The sequence below is a fragment of the Misgurnus anguillicaudatus genome, chromosome 3 (genome assembly GCF_027580225.2).
Source record: "Misgurnus anguillicaudatus chromosome 3, ASM2758022v2, whole genome shotgun sequence".
In the NCBI taxonomy this organism is placed as follows: Eukaryota; Metazoa; Chordata; class Actinopteri; order Cypriniformes; family Cobitidae; genus Misgurnus; species Misgurnus anguillicaudatus.
This window is the reverse complement of record NC_073339.2, coordinates 29,571,504-29,586,909: the sequence shown is the minus strand read 5'-3', so window position 1 is coordinate 29,586,909 and position 15,406 is coordinate 29,571,504. Positions and strand designations below refer to the sequence as shown.

The window sequence follows — 15,406 nt, the reverse complement described above, 5'->3', positions numbered from 1 at the left end:
TAGTATATGTTGCTGTTTAAATGTTTAAATCATGAATAGTATAGGAAAACTGGAAGAGTATGAAAACTGCGTGTGTGTCTGTGTACACACATGCGCATAGTTTTCTTAATGTTGAGAGGACCAAATGTCCCCATAAAAATAAAAAGTGTGTGTGTGTGTGTGTGTGTGTGTGTGTGCACATGTGCACATGTGCACAAACACCTGGTATTTACGTTGTGGGGACCAAATGTCCCCACACAGATAAGAATGAATCAAATAGAATGTGTGTTTGTTTGTGTATGTGTGTGTGTGTGTGTGCATTTAAATAGCAGGGTTGCATCATCCCTTATAGTAAATGTGATAAATTGAATTCATCTACATTTATGGAATATGATAACATCATAATATATATCTTGTTCATGTGACAGATTGTTGTTTGTGGGTATATTTTATTGGAATATTTTTAAACTGGAATGTTTTAAATGCAATGTTAATCCTAATGTGTACTTTGTAAGTTGTAGAATGAAGTTTTACAGCTGATAATTTCTTACAGTATCTATTCCAAAATACAGTAGACAGGATCGTGATAACTGTAGTATGTTTGCAGTACTCCTGCTGTGACATGTGAGTGGGTGCTACTTATAAACACAGGATCCAGAAGGGTGTTGTTTTCAGTAGTCCCAGTGTGGATCAGTTGTGTATATCCTTTGTCATTAAACAGTTTCAAAATGGGTTTGTTTCCATGGGACAGCTGGTCTTCATTGAAGTCTCCTAAAATTATAACAGGGTTGATGTTTATGATCTCCAGGGATGTCAGAAGGGCATTTAGGTTAGTCAAAAACACTCCTAGGTTGTATTTAGGTGGTCTGTAGATTACTGTGACAAGTGCTTCTTTGGGGTGTTCTATTTTTAAAACCAAATATTCCAGGTCTGTCACGTTCTGTATGTACATCAGAGGATGAGCTTCTAAGCTATTTCTCACATAAATGGCCACTCCACCACCATTTCTGTTTGCCAACTGTAGATTATTTGTGTAGGATGTATGTCTGTTGCGATTATAAATTCTGTATCCTTCCAGCTGGAGACACTCATGAGCAGATGAGCCAGACAGGTGTGTTTCTGTGAGACACAAAACATCAGCCAACAAAAGCTCATGATGACTTTTTAAATCATCCATATGACACTGTAGTCCCTCTGTGTTATGATGAATGATAGTAAGAGGAGAATTTACATCATACTCAGTGTGTAGAAGAGGTTGGACATGTTGAAAGTCAGCTTTTGGCATGTTCTCCAAAGAGGCATTTATTTCTGGATCACAGTAAATTTTTTTTTCATCAAAGTCTATGATGTGCAATCCACTAAGCGCTGTGGTTCTGCTTAGTGCAACATATGCCATGCCTGGTTCAAAAATATGCTTTAGAGATACAACAGCACGATCAGTTGTCATTCCTTGAACTTTGTGTATAGTGCATGCAAAAGCAAGTTTCATGGGAAATTGTCTTCGAACTGTTCCCTTTTTTTTTAGTGGCTCCTCTGACCTCTCAATATAAACAATGTTGTCATCTCCACCAGGTGCTTTGTTACGATGTTTTTGTCCAGCATTTACATCATCCAGGTAAAGACCAATTAACAGCACATATGGAACACCATCTCGTTCCTGAGTTGTAATTTTTGCCACTTTACCAAAAGTACCATTAACCAGTCCATCTTCCACATCAATATTTCTGGTAAGCATTACTCGTGCACCAATTGCAATCTGTAGTTTGTCAATAAGATCACCTTTGTCTCCTTTAAATGGTGCAGCTTGCTTTTTCATTTCACCTGTTCGGGGATCTTTTTTGTAGTCATTGGCATCAATAGTAATAATATTTGAAAATTGAGAGAATATGGCTGCAGTGTTGTGATTGTCTACCTCTTTATTGGTTGCAAAAATGTGTAATGCATCAGTGGGACACTCTTCGGGAGACAAACGTATGACAGTTTGTAACATGCACTGGTCTGCAGCTGTGAGCCTGTCATGCTTCTGTTTTACTCTCAGTCTGTTGAGCAGCTCAGCATATTCAAGATCCTCTCTCTGTCTCATTATTTGTGTCAGTGTTATGATCTGAAATTGATCTTTCCAGAAGTCCAACACATGATTCTCATACACACAGAGTGGTCTAGCTTTTCCAAGCGGTGGCAATTGTAAAAAATCTCCAACAGCAAGAACAGACAATCCGCCAAAAGGTTTCTGGTTTCCTTTAATCTGTTGCAGTCTCCAGTTAACATACGCAAACAACTGTTTTGATACCATAGATATTTCATCTATTATTATAATGTGTACGTTAGAAAAATCTGCCCTGATTTCATCCAAGCTGTTTCCTAGGCCTTGGTATGGAGGTTTTAAGCTTCTTGGGAGTTTTAAAAGACAGTGCAATGTTTTACCAGAAATGTTAAAAGCAGCAGTACCCGTAAATGCTGTTAAAAGAACTGTTGGTTTGGAAATGTCAGTGTGCTCCCTCACGCATGGAAGTTTGCGCAATATTTTAGATGCTTCTGCATGAATAGATTTAATAACATGTGATTTGCCAACTCCTGCTCCTCCATTCAAAAAATATAGAAACTGTTGTGGGTTTTCACCAGAAACACATCTTTTGCACCAGTCTCGCACGGCATAAAATACAGAAGCTTGTGTTTGATTCAAGCTTTGAAACATTTTGCGAATCTGTGCAGAATTGAGCTGGGGAACTTCTATTACGGGCATAGATGTATTATTGACAGAAGAAGATGCTGCATATTCAGGAATATCATCTTGTTCATCGTTTGCATCAGATGGTTCACGTTCCATTATGCATTCCAGCCTGATCACCTCAGTTGCCGGTGCTAATGTAGTCCATGCATCCTCGACTGGACCGTTCTGTTCAAAATCCTCAATTGCTTGTTCTATTGCCTCATTATGCTTCTCATACTTTTCACGGTTTACATTTACAATCATGCACACGCGTTGGAGTTCATCAGTGCCTGGAAGGTTAACTGAAGCAAATTTGTAAAATGATTCATATGTTGGGAATCTTGGAGACTTAAGCTGTTCATCTGTGCGATATGGTAGGTAGAGTTTTAACAATGTTCCAAAGTATTTTTCTGGGTTTTTTTGCTCTGAGAAACGAGCAAATCTAATAACAGCAGGTTTACCCCGTGTTCTTTTTTGAATGTGTCCTATATTCTTTTGGAGTGCCAAAACATTTTTACCCTTTTTCTGTCTTCCATAAACAATGCGGTATTCACTTGCAAATTCTGCCATGCACATGTTATCAAATTCAGGTTTGTTTGGTCTGGCCTTGTACTTTTCTGGCAGTCCAGTCATCCACACATTCTCTAAATCAGGGTCCATTGTCTGTAAACACTTTATTGGTAAACTCATCTTTACAGCATTGTCATCAGTGGGTATGAATATGACAGCTCGTGATGATGATTTCAGTTTTAGACTGCATGTGCGAGCAACTGCTTCTTGAGCGGAAATTTCACGATTTTTGGCATAGCAGTTCATGACCTGCTTCATGCTTTCACAGTCAGACATGTTATCATGAGTTGAGTCTTTTATTACTTTTTTTAAAATATCACTCATCTCATGTTCAGCTTTTGAAATGTATGAGAGAATGTACATGATACAACTGTATGGATTGATAATGAACTGGATGTCCATGTTTGCATTCCAGGCTCTTAACAGCATTGGATTATAGCCATTAACCCAGCAGTCACGTGGTCGTCTCTCCATGACAATTACATTTGATGTTGACAGACATTGAAAATATTTTTTATATTCTTCATAAGTCATGTTTGCTTTTTGAAGCAGCTGCGCTGTGGTTTCAAAACTCTGTGTTGTGTCATTCAGCAGATCCCACACTTTTTGAAGTTGTGCTTTTGCTTGTGCAGTACTGTCATTTTCTCTCTCCTCTGTTGCTTCATTTTCTTCATCAGACTGATCTATTGGAGGAGGCCTGGGACGAGTTATCATGGTTGTGTTCATGGGTGGTTTGGGAAATCCAAATCTACAGTGCTTATTGTTTTTTCTACAGGATTTGGAGTGGTTACGACTGTGCATCTGTACTTCACTTACAATTCTATGCAGTTCTGGGTCTTTGTTTGGGTCTGGTAGTTTACATGAGATATATTTATCAATGAAATTGCACACATCTTCATCTTGATCTTTTTCAAATTCTGGAGAATCTTTCACCCAAAATAGGCAGTGAATGTGTGGAGAGCCACGCTGTTGAAATTCTACTCTATAAAAAAAGTCAATTACCTCACCGATGGGTTGAGCTGGTGACATTATTAGATCTCTTATTAAGGCTTCAACTCGTTTTTCAAACATGCGCATGGCTGTGACTGGGTTGCTTTTAAGAATTTCACATTTCTCTGTCCAGTCTAATTCAAAAAAGTTCACCATTTCACCTTGTTGTGCTTTAATAGCAGTAATAACTTCTGGCCATCTCATCTCAGCAGCACTAAATGTACAGAAAAATGTAGGTGTGCCCAGTTGTCTTAACATAGAGAACAAATCACGCAGAGTTTTCTCCCAGTAAGCTGGTGTTCCTCTTAGTGGCTGCATGAAACGTGTTGCCTCTTTGTTGTGTACAAGTTTTTCTAACTCAGATTTATCCTGCAGCAGTGAACAGTTTATTCTACGACCATCATGTGTCATAGGTTTTGCTTTTCTCAACTGAATGGACATACTAGATGTAGCCATGTGCATTTCTGTGACAAACTGTGCAAAAAAAATGTAGTTTGTATCCTTTGCACAACGGTTATCTACAGAGAATAACCTGGTGTTAAAGTATCTGCTGGGGGAGACACATTTCACTCTGTCAGGCTCATCAAAAGTGTTCTTACCATCAGGAAACTGCACTGGAAATGCCATAGATTCAAGCTTAGGAATTTTAAAAATGCTTACAGGACTGTTTTTCTCTGCAGGGGCAATACAAAATATTCCATCATCATAAGACAACAAATGTTGACCAGGATCTGGGGGCTGTAGACATGTGTCCAAGACAAGACCAGAGTTTTGTTCATTATTTGATTCAGGGTCATCACTTGAATTATCATCATTTTCATTGCTTTGTATTTCTGTGTTTTCACTTTGGCTGTTGTTGTCAATGTCCATTGGCTCATCATGTGCGCTGCTGTCATTTATAACAATATTTTTATATTCTGAATGCATATCTTTAAGTTTTCCTAAAGCAGATAAAACTTTCTGCATATTCATAGTCTGATACTGATAATGACCTTGGTAACAAAGACGTCTTTTCAGTTTCACTGTAAGCAGCTGCGATTCACTTCTTGGTCTAGGTAAACAATTAACTGTTGTTTCCACTTCAGATGCAACTGAAATCACAGCACCCTTTATAGCTCTCTGTTGGCCTTTAGGAAGTGTTAAGATTTTAGCAAAAGGAATGTACTTTGCAATTACATGTCTTTCTAGAATATTCAAATTGCATAGCTCTGGAGGAATGGGAGTAAACTGAAGCTTATTGGCTACAGCAATGTCTGGCATTGCACCTCTCAAAAGTGTTGAATGGCAGCTGTGACAGATCCATTCTGTGTTCCTCATACACTGATCAGTACAATCAGAACAGATGTGAACATAGTTACCTGTCAAACATAGTGAAACAACTGTTGGATTCTTTTGATAGCTTTCACGATCACATGTGCGCACTTGATTTGAGAAGAGTGCTCTTGCACAGCAGGTGCAGATATATGTTGGTCCCTGTTTAATAATGTCTCTGAAAGTTTGCAATGCCTTCAATATCACTGGATTCTGTATTTCAGCAAGTTGGTTATTTCTGAACACTTGTGTTGCCTGGCGCACACGGTCAATTACTTTATATTTGTGCTGTATGTCTTGTGCACAGTTTATTTTGTGAAGTATTTTGAGCGCTGATATTCTGTTTTTAGTTTTGAAAAAAATATATGCTTTCTGACGAGCCCTGAAAAGCAAGTCATGTTGATAAAGTTTTTTAAACGTGTCCTTTCTTTTTTCATAAAAGTTTATATCTAGTTTGCACCGGTTTGTATAATAGTCTTTTTGCCTTTGCCTGAAAAGTGCAACTCTTGAATATCTATCAGTGATGTATCTCTTATGTTTTTCCTTTAATCTATTACTATTCTTGTAATTTCTTTTGACATAGTTTTTCTGTCTCTCTTTGAAATATTCATCCATACTGTATTTTCTTTTGACATAGTTTTTCTGTCTCTCTCTGAAACGTACATTTATACTGTAATTTCTTGTCACATAGTTTTTTTGTCTCTCTCTGAAATGGTCATCCATTCTGTAATTTACAATGATATATTTCTTTTGTTTCTCCCGGAATTGTGCATTTCTACTGTAATTGCTGGTTATTTTTCTCTTTTTAATATTTCTGTATTCCTCATTGGTCTTGTAATTGTAGATTCCATAACATTTTCTCTGATTTCTGTATTCCTCATTATTCTTGTAATTCACAATAGCATAAACCCTTCTTTTATTCTTATATTCTTCAGATTTGTTATAGTTGTTTTTCATGGCTCGTTTGTGCTTTTCCCTGTAAGCTGTATTAGTTTGATAACAGTTCTTCATAGCCTGGTTATGTCTTTCCTTGTATTCCCTGCTTGTTTTGTAATGCTCAGATTTTTTGGTCTGTTTCCTATCTTGTTTTAAATCCATTTTTTTGTGCCATTTTATCAGGTAATCCTTGCGCCTTCTGGATTTGTTAAGCTTTTTTGATTGCTGATTCAAGTCAAATGTTTCAACACACTGATCATTTGGTTCGGACAATATAATTTGAATTGAGGAATTTTTTGAGATGTTATGAGAAAGTTTATTTAATTGAACATTTTTGTCTCTGTCCAAATTGTCAATAACAGAAGTGTGAATCTCCATTTCATCTTCATCTGTCATGTTGACTGGCCACTGAACTGGATCTCTGACCTGACGTTGTTGTGAAGATGCAGAAGGTGCAAATTGGTGATTAGTGGACAGAAATTGTTTTTCAGATATTTGAGATGCTACACACGGCTCTATGTTATCAAGATACTCCATGGAGACATCAGTACATACTGTTGTGCTTGTGAATGATACTGGCAGCAGATCAAATTGCACGTTATCGCTTAACTGGAAACACCCTTGAAACAACAGCAACAGTCTCTCTATCATGTCTTCTAAACGTGAAAATGTCAACATTACAGCAGTACCCGTGCCATCATTAGTAGACATGCCATCTGGTGTTCTGCAGTGTGAATCAAAAAATCCAAACCTCCCTGAGCGATCTCTAAACAAAGCAACACAATAAAGTCCACACAAAAACAGGCAGTTGCTGATTTCACTTCTGAGACATTGCAGAGTATTCTCGAGGTTGTCATAGCTGCCTAGTGCAGGTGCATCTCTTAGTAATCCAAACCTCTGGCCATGTTTAATGATGTTGTAAGAGCACAAGTTTGTCTCAAGTTTATCCGGTAGCTCATCAAAATCAAGGAAATTACTCCGAAATTGTCCTTTACTCTGTAGTGTTTGCTTGACAAGAGTGTACAAAGCATCACCTTTCTTTAAAATGTCATCTAATTCCAAACTGTTCAGCTCATTACGTTCGTTGTGCACCGCGAGAAACATTAAGGAATTGCACGTGCATTGTTGCCCTCTCGAAAAAATACCGTACCTCGGGTCACTTTGACAGTGGGACGCCGTAACAGAGAGCACGTCTGGGCTTACGTCACTCGCACTTGACACGGAGTTAATGCACAGTGAAGCTTCTACCTTTCTGCGCTGCTTCTGGGCTTCACTTCGTTTACCTTTACGTGGCATGACGATGGAACAGGTGTTAGAAATCTAAAGATCTGTTTATAGCAAAGTACCTTTCGTATGTTAAACAAGTGCAAATTTTCCGGATAAAACCTTAATAACAAATACAAAGACCCACTCAATGAATATTAATGCTTATTATACGTTATGCTAGTATACCACAGTAACAAGTGTCAACCTACTGTATTTACATACACACAATGTAACTGTTATACCGTCAAGCCTTTGTATTTCACTGAATTATAAAATGTTAACTAAAGGCAATGCCAGTAATGCAACCAATTAGTAAAGGCAAATGTTACAACGTGGTAAGATTCAAATATGAACTTGCCAAACCAAAATACTTTACTGATATTTTAATTACCTTTAAATGTACTGCACTCAAATAACAATTACAACAAGAGTCAAACTGTAAATATAATACTGATATATTAATTAGCTTTTAAAGTACAGGACTGAAATTTTAGTAACAAGTCAACAAATTAAATATACAAACACACAAAACTATAGCAATTGAACTGTTATACTGTCAAACACTGTCAACCCCAATATTGTACAAAAATGTTAACCAAAAGCAATATCAGAAATGCAACCAATTAATAAAGGTAAATGTTACAATGTGGTAAGATTCAAAGAGGAACTTGGCAAACCAAAATATTTTAATGACCTTTAAATGTAGTCTATTCAAATAGCAGTTACAACAACAGTCAAACTTAGAATATTTTACTGATATATTAAAGTACTGTACTAAAATTTCACCGTTAAAACAGTCAAGAAATTAGATATACAAACACACAAGACTATAGCAATGGAACTGTTGAACTGTTAACCCCAATATTGTACAGAAATGATAACCAAAGGCAATATTACTAATGCAATTAATTAGTAGAGTATAATCAAATGTGAAAAGACTCAGATATAAATGTAATACGTTTCAAAGATGAACTTCAAAAACAATTTTTTTTTACTGATATATTAATGACTTTTAAAAGTACTGTAATGTGTATTATCTATTATAAGCAGTCTAAAAGACTATAGGAAATTATGTAATTTTAAAACTATAGTAAATTATTGTGTGTGTTGATGGTGTTGATTTCCCAACGCAGTCCTCTAATCAACGTTGCTTTGTGAAGACACTCAAGGCAGCAGGGCACACTGGAGCTGTAGGTAGTTCTGTTCTCACTTTTTCTGTCAAAGCAAAAAGTTAAAGGGACGTTCTGTTTTGGGGAAAGTCGGTGTATGGGGGTTAGGGCAACAGATTGGTTGGGTGGGGTAAAAAATTGGGTCGTTTTTTTTGGGTAGAAATTGTAGGCTTTGTTTTTTTAGTTGAATCGGTGATTTTTTTGGTTTCCTGGCAGTTTTTAATAGGCAAGCTGCTTGGGTATGCATGGCATGTTTTGCAGTGTTTAAATGCGGTTTGGATGCGTTTGAAGAGGAAGCAAGCAAGCAAAGCAGCAACGTTTTGAAATGCGCAGCCAGGTGTTTGTGAAGTAAAAGTACAGAATAGAAGAGAAGCAATGATTTTAGCAAGATAAAAGTTTGAAAGAAAATGTATATAAAGGTCAGGACAGGACATGACAAACAAACACAACACAAAGAGAAAAAAAACAAGTTAGTTACATTCTAAAGTCAAAATAGCACGCATATTACAGAATGATTAACAGTACATACTTAATTGTATAAAACATATTGCAGGACAAAAATAAGTTAAAATTTTTGTTTAAACTCAAAGTATTAAGATCATATTAAAACTACACTCTAATATCAGTTTTTGAAAAGGCTGAATTATCTTAGTTACACAGAATATAGGTCCAGTCTGTATGTCCATTCTGTTAAGGGTGGGGCAGTCAAAAGCTGATGCTCTGTACAGTGTTAAGTGTATGACACAAACTGACTCTGATTTCTTCTTTTAAAATCATATAATATTTTTCATTTTCCATGCAAACTGCTGATTAAATTTAATAGTGTATGTTCCTTCATGAGGTCATAAAGTAACCAGGCAGTGAAAATCAATTGTGCATTGCAGTTACTAGATGCTACCTTTAAACCATATTGGCTTTGCCATTTTGGCAGAAACAAGGATGTGACTACACATGGGTTTGTTGTGTTCAGATTGACTAGACAGCAGGACGATGTATGATCTTATGTTTTGGGCATGTAATGCGCAATATTCTGACAGCCAGGTATGTGATATGTAGTAATTTTTTAATCTGTACAAATTTTATGTTGAGTAATATTATTCAGCCTTAGGAAAATTATTTTAATAAAATCCCAGTCATCTCTCCCCCATTGTTAAAGCAATAGTTTGTCTAAAAATTAAATTTTTATGTTTATCAGCTTACCATCAGGCCATCCGAATTGTAGGTGACTTTGTTTCTTCAGTAAAACACAAATGTAGATTTTTAACTCCAACCCTTCAGTCTCTCAGTGAATATGCATGTGGATGGTATTAAAATTTGATAGAGAAAAATAACTCTGCGGCTCGTGACGACACATCAATGTCCTAAGAGATAAAACTGAACCAACAGGTTGCGAACCAACTTCATAGGTGCATACTGCCACCTATTGTATCGGGTGCACTGCATGAGGGTGCATAAGCACTATACGGGGCACCGATATAGTAGGTGGCGGTATGCTCTTATGAAGTTGGTTTGCAACCCACCCTTAAACACCAAGAAGAAGATGTGTACACACGTACTCCTTTAGGCATAGTGCTGTATTGAAGGTAAAAAAATTATATAAATACTTTTCGGTTTCTTGCACAAACCGATCGTTTCGTATCTTAGGACATTGAGTTGTCGTCATGAGCCGCAGAGTTTAATTTGGATTTGTCTGTACATTCCTCTAAGTTTTGTTACCACCCACATGCATTATACATCTGACAGACTGAAACAGTTGGGAGTTAAAAATCTATATTTGTGTTTTACTGAAGAAACAAATTCACCTACATCTTGGATGGCCTGGGGGTAAGCTGATAAACATAAGATGAATTATTGCTTTAAATGTGAAATATGTAACTGTTACTTACAAAGATGAGTTAGATGTCCAATCTAGGAAAAACAAAATCAACAAAAACGACAAATTAGTTCAAAGTAGGCATGACCACATTTACAGTGTATTTAGAAAGTACTTAAACCCCTTTACTTTATTTGCAAATTTGTTATGTTTGCATTAATCCTTTTTATAATTTATATATACCTCAAGAATTTAAAATTACAAATTCACCTACATCTTGGACGGCCTGGGGGTAAGCTGATAAACAAAAGATGAACTAATGCTTTAAATGTGAAATATGTAACTGTTACTTACAAAGATGAATTAGATGTCCAATCTAGGAAAAACAAAATCAACAAAAACGACAAATTAGTTCAAAGTAGGCATGACCACATTTACAGTGTATTTAGAAAGTACTTAAACCCCTTTACTTTATTTGCAAATTTGTTATGTTTGCATTAATCCTTTTAATAATTTATATATACCTCAAGAATTTAAAATTATATTACTTTCCAAAGATAATGCAGTTTAACGCAGTCACAATATTAAACACTGTGGACTGGTTTCACAGACAAGCCTATTAAGCATCTTTAAAAAGCACTCCTTTGAAGAAGACATTACTGGTGTGTATCATAAGACAAATCAATGGCACTGGCATATCTTAAGATGTGTTTTACTAAACCTTGTCTGTGAACCTGGGGGTGTGTTAATAAAAGTCCCATGTCAGATGCAGCTTTTCAAGGCCTAATTAAAATGTTCTGACTCAAAAAAAAAGAATTTAAATCATTCTCATTAATCAACATCTAGTACCCCATAGTGACAAGGTGAAGGCTGAATTTGAGACATTTCTGTAAAATGTTTTAAAGGAAAAAAATAATTTCAAATTTACTTAAGTATTCAGACCCTTTGCGATAACACTAGAAATTTTATTTAGGTGCCATTTATTTGTGTTGATCAATGCCGAGATTTTCTACACCTTGACTCGAGTCCCCTGAGATATCCTCACTAAAACCTTATCAAAATGACCCTAAGCAAAGAACAAGGACAACACAGTAGTGGTTTAGGGACAACTATGTGAGAAGTGGACCAACCAAAGCCCTGACTTCAACCTCACCAAGCATCTCTGGAGAGACCTGAAAATGGCTGTCAGCCGACAGTTCACATCCAAACTCACTGAGCTTGAAAGGATTTAAAAGGAAGAATGGCAGAAATTCCTTTAATCCAGATGTGCAAAGCTTGTTGCGTCATTCCCAAAAAGACTCGAGGCTGTACTTGCTGCAAAAAGTGCTTCAACTAACTACCAAGTAAAGTGTCTGAATAATTTCATTTTTTTTCTTCTTTTAAATACATTTAGACATTTCCAAAATCCTGTTTTCAGTTTCTCATAATGGGGTACTGAGTGCAGATTAATAATAAGGGGGGGGGGGGGATTATTGTAGTATCAGATTGAGACCTAACAAAATTGAACTGTGTAGGGGGTCTAAATAGTTTCTAAATACAAAGGTCCACAATGTGCAGTATTATGTAATTCAGACTTCAGTGTTTCTGCTATCCTATAATAATTGGTAAAAATTAAGTCTTGATCTTATTTAGTCGTACCCAAAATGATCTAGTTAGTCACATATGCTTCAGAATAAACAATTAATTATATGATATTCCTGTTCAAAATGTTCCCTTTCCTGTGGTATTAATGTAAAGATTGTTAATTTAATAAATTATCGCATCAGGCAACACAATAGAACCTAAACTGTAAAATTCCACCTTCAGAATTAATTTTTTTTTTTAAACTCACCCCCTTGTCATCCAAGATGTTTGTCTTTCTTTGTTCAGTTGAATACAACCAGACCTATATTAAATAATACCCTGGCTGTTCCTTGCTTTGTAATGGCTCTGATCAGAGACCAAATGTTTAGAAGCTCCAAAAACTGCATCCATCCATTATTAAAGTAATCAAAATTTAATGTATCCAGTGGGTTAATAAAAAAACAATTCATATTTTGACCTTTTAGTTACAAAACATACCTTAAATAAACAGACAATAAAACATTTAGTGTCTAACGACTGTCAGTTTTGTCACAACTCATGATGAAACACAAGAACCAATAAGATTTTACATACCACTATATTTAAATCTATAGTTGATTTTGTTTTATAAAATTACGTATATGTAACTAATCACTAACAGTGCTCAGAACTAAACTTTTTCTTATAAACCTTATACTTTGCTTCTAAATACATTTATTAAACCACTGGGTTGTATATGGATTACTTTAATGATGGATGGCCTTTTTTGAGATCGTAAATGTTTGGTCCATGATCAAACTTATTACAAAGCAAAAAGGAGCCAGGATATTAATAATTAGAACTCTGATTGTGTTCAGCTGATGAAAAAAAGGCATAAACACCTTAGATGACTTAGATGGGGCTAAGTAAAAAAATCTATCATTTTTATTTCTGAAGGTGGAGTACATCTTCAATAAAGTCAGTTTTACTTTCAAACTAGGAGTGTAACGGTTCTCGGTAAAGAATCGAATCGTCCTGTTTTCCGCCCACAGTTTGGGACGCACGTGCACCCTGTTTAATTCGACCACGCATTTGTATTATAGTTTGGTGAAAAAACGATGCATAAAAAGCTAATGTATGGTTCTGAATAATCTCTGCATGTGTTAAGGTGAGAGTACCTGTCCAATCAACTCGAAGTATGCAAATTTGTTGCCAACCTCACAGTTCATCCTCAGTTCAGCGTGTTTGTGTGTTTCACAGACCTTTTAGCAAGGCAAACGAAGGAGAAAAGACGCTAACAGAGTCATCCCCAGCTGCATTTAAGTCTACTGCAGCAGCGATGCTCAAGAAAATGTGGACAAAACTGTAAAATTTGCAAGTGCTGTATGCCTAAGGTAATACATCTAATATGACGAGTCGCTTTACGCGTCATCACCAGGGTTTTGTTGATAGCACACGATCGCAGGTGAGACAGAAACAGCACAAATTGCCTTCTGTGTTTGAATTTTAACAAACCTATCTTCTTGCAAAAAAAACTTGAAGATAGCGGCATAGAATATAAAAAGTAACCCAGTGTTCTAAGCTATTTTATGTTCATATTGAATTGCACAGTAAAGCTGGTATATAGTATAATAATACAAGTGCTCTTAAGTGAAAATGTTGATTTTGGCAGAGGTTAAAAACGGCTTAGGTTTTTATTTTTGTAAAGCAGCCTGTTGTGACCAATGTGTACTGAAACTGTGACCCTAAGCCGTGATACGCACCGAAACGTGAGTAATTTGAACCGTTACACCCCTATTTCAAACATGCTGAAATGGCCAAAACTGACAAACATCAATAAACAGTGGTAAACAATATCTGTTACATTAACAGAAAAACAATGTTATAATGTCATTAGGCAATTACTGATTCAAAAGTAATTGAAAATGACTTACCAGTGACGCAATGTGGATGGCTCTGAAAAGAGCCTTTGGGTTCGCTATAATAAATTTTATTAAATAGGTGCTGTTGCCCAGCAAAACCAGGAATTTGGCTGAGGTCTAGAGAAAATCAAACAGAAGAAAAAGAAATGGTCACTAAATATCTAAATAAAATATGTCATAACTTGTACATTAATTAAGAATTTGACATTCAAAAATAATACTTACTTAGCTAAAGCAGTTAAATGTTTTCAAAAGAGCAAAAGAAAGAAAAATTAAACATCACTATTTAAATATCATGTGCAAGGTTAACTGTTCAGAAAAAAAGTATTATGTTGCAACAGAGATTGTTATATAAATGACTTACCACAAAAATGTCTAGACAGCAAAAAATGATGTAACAAAAGTACAGGGGGAAGAGAAAAAAAAAACATACATTATTATCAAATCATAAGGGTTGATATACCAACCATATTCTGTTTACAATAGTATATTTTATAAAGTATATTTTGAGGAATTGCCTCCAACATATTAATAAACGTTACACTAGAAAAAAACGCATGTATTTTGCGTACTTCCCACTACCTAGGCTCTTTATTCAAACATTTTTTCGTCTCTCGCAAATAACAGTGAAGCTAACAGTGTTAATAATGCGGAAGCTCAAGCTGGGCGCGACCTCCCGGGTTCGCGCCTACCAAACGTATCTTAAACAAATAAGTTAAGTTACCATAACTTCAAAATGAACGTAAAAAAATGATAAAATATGAAACACGTCAAAAACTCATGAACAAACAAGGCATTTAAGTAAAGCCTCGCCTGCAGATGTCACTGTAGCTTCGAGTAACGTAACGTTATGTTATTCTTCTATAGACGACACCATGCATTTATTATATATAATTGCATATGTTAGTCCACAACATATGTGGTTGTTCCTACCATCCATATAACCTCGGTTAAGTTGATTTTTGTTACCAAAAACAGGCAGACGCCTGAGTGTCTGACAACCACTTAAAGTGTATGTTGCAGGTTAACCACCACTGTCGATTAATGGGTACATAAATCACTCAAGATATGTGTATAATTTTTAAAATGTCTCAAAAATGGTCTTAAAGACCACTTTTTTTACGTTTTTGGTATTAACGGTTTTTTTAACGCAATTCTGCGATGACGTCACGTTGGGGAGAAGTGGAGACAGACTCAG

General features: G+C 35.9%; 1 protein-coding gene and 1 long non-coding RNA gene across 5 annotated transcripts in view; both read right to left on the bottom strand.

Moving 5' to 3' along the window:
- Positions 1-15,406, bottom strand: part of trim2a (tripartite motif containing 2a) — a 75,197-nt gene that overhangs the window by 25,172 nt on the left and 34,619 nt on the right. The window lies entirely within an intron of this gene.
- Positions 8,131-14,397, bottom strand: LOC141362169 (uncharacterized). Of its 3 annotated transcripts, XR_012368178.1 has the most exons (3): positions 14,221-14,397; positions 11,099-11,120; positions 8,131-9,165 (listed from the first exon to the last, which is right to left on the bottom strand). It is a non-coding gene; the product is annotated as an uncharacterized lncRNA (long non-coding RNA). The 3 variants fall into 3 exon arrangements; XR_012368176.1 differs by lacking the exon at positions 14,221-14,397 and having other exon boundaries at positions 11,099-14,211; XR_012368177.1 differs by lacking the exon at positions 14,221-14,397 and having other exon boundaries at positions 8,131-9,162; positions 11,099-14,211.